We start from the raw sequence: 2388 nt of genomic DNA, 5'->3' as shown, positions 1-2388 counted from the left end.
TAATTATCCATATCAGTCACTAGGTCTTTCATTTAATTGGGGTTTTATTTGAATACTAGCTGTTGCCCGCGACTTCGTCCCCGTGGCTAGAAGATATAAGTTATGATTTATACCTGCCCTATTTTTTTTTTACATTTTTCATTGTATCTTCCTTTATAGCCTAAAGCCTTCATCGATGAATGGTCTATTCAAAACAAAAAGAATTTTTCAATTTGGACCAGTAGTTCCTGAGATTAGCGCGTTCAAACAAACAAACTCTTCAGCTTTATATATTAGTATAGATTAGATGCAGTATATTTCTGTAAAACTCATTTCCAAGATGGCTAATAACAATTGGCAGCATCAAATTTATTAATTGCAAATTAAAATTGTTGATATACTATTCTTATTCCAGGTATTATTTAATGACAACTTTTATCTATAGAAATAAAGAACTAATTCAATCATATTTTTTAAACAAAAACATACAACAGACTTCAAATAATAGCTACTAAGCCAAATTTGATATTTTCTATGAAAATCGGTTCGTCCAGTCCGAAGTTCTGAGGTATCGAACATCTTTTAAGACGTTTGCAAAATATCGTCCAAATTATTAGTCCTCTATAAAAACATATGTATATAGGAAAATACTATTATAGTCTTTAATATTATAGTCTTATGGTATGTTTCAAAATGGTATGCAAACAAAGTGTCTGTTTAAATTCTCGTAGATAGATACATAGATGTCTAGAATATTCTTTATTGCACACCACATAAGTACAGGATTGGATACAAATAAATAGTTGCCACAATGAGCAGTCTTATCGCTAAAACTCTCGTAATCCTTCTCAATTATACATATTTCTCTAATTCACAAAAATAACGCTTATCCAATTTTGTACCACGTACAAAAATAACTAACTCAAGTAACATTAAATTACTTACTTCGATTCACAGAAAAGCTATTAAAAATACAAACCGAGGTGTGTTGAAAAAACGTTGTTTAATAAAGGCATCAAGATCAGTATTAATACTATTAAATGCACGTTAACTCGCAACCTTTGCAACCACATCGCGCGATAACTATCTTACATCGGACAATGCTCGGTAAAATTATACGAAGTAGAAAGAGAATTAATTAAAAGAATATTAAGTCATATTGCAGAACCAGAATATTATATTACCGAGAAATAAATTATTGAGCCATAAAAATGCATAAAGAAATATAATTGCTATGAAATACATGATGCGTTGAGTGGCAGCTTGTGACGTAACTATTTAAAAAATAATAATGGCGGAACAGAAGAAGGCGTTTTCTTACATTGGATCTTAAAATGATGGAGAGGAAGAAAGATACAATGATGAAAAAGAAGACTCCAAAAAGCCATTAACTGCAACTAAAAAGGTACTTGCTAGTGATGAAGCACAAAAGAATAGTTGCAAAATTTCGCATAAGTTAGGTTTCATTACAATCTTTCCCATCTCAAACTATAAGAATGATGTATAGTAAAGGCATCACTTATGATGTCACGTACTTACTCCTAAGCTAGGTTCCAAGTTCTCCACCTGCTCTTAAAGTTACACTGTTGCTGATGAGAAAGAGAGACGCCTTACAATGGGAATACTATTACTTTAGAAAAGGTGGTCGTTCAAAATATAAATGAACAAGAGTTTGATGATCATTTGGCTAACGTTAGAAAATTCAATCGCATAGCGTGATAACATTGCCATACGGGTAGAAACACAGGCCTATTAGTTTCCATGGTTACCAATAAACAGCTGGCACAAAATCCCATGCAATCCACATGGCGTAATGCACAACCTGAGCATGTTCAATGGTGTGGTAAACACCATCTAGTGTTACACACGACCCCATTACCCCGGGTTAATAGTTTGACTCCGTAACGGTTGCGCCTTCGATGCTTGCACGAAACGAAATATATAAACGTGAGATAATTAGACAAGAATATTCCTGTGAGAAAATATTGGAATAAGCAGAAATAAGATTTTATTAGTTCTCGATGTTAAAATAATTTCTCGATTCTTTTCTCAACATTATCGTAAACTTGTACAAATCAATGAAACAATATTTCCTGCGTTTGTTCGTGTAATTGGCGTCAATTAGGGGAAGCTAATTAGCAATCTGTATACATATCTCGACGTCCTGTCTTTATAGCATTAGACTCATCCCATGGTCGGCACCATAAAAATGTGGCTATCTCACTTAGACACCTGCCGCGGGCCTTCTAGCCGCGGGAATAGGGTCTATGTAAGCTGGGAAGTCGAAGTTGCACGGAGTACACACGGACGAAAAATTTGAGGCGCCGAAATAAAGACTACTGTAAAGAGGAGAGCTCTAGGCAAGGCAGACTAAAAGGAACAATAATGACCGCAACAAAAAAAGTAGCC

This window comes from Trichoplusia ni, chromosome 4, assembly GCF_003590095.1.
Source record: "Trichoplusia ni isolate ovarian cell line Hi5 chromosome 4, tn1, whole genome shotgun sequence".
Taxonomy (NCBI): domain Eukaryota; kingdom Metazoa; phylum Arthropoda; class Insecta; order Lepidoptera; family Noctuidae; genus Trichoplusia; species Trichoplusia ni.
Note: the sequence above shows the minus strand (reverse complement) of the source record.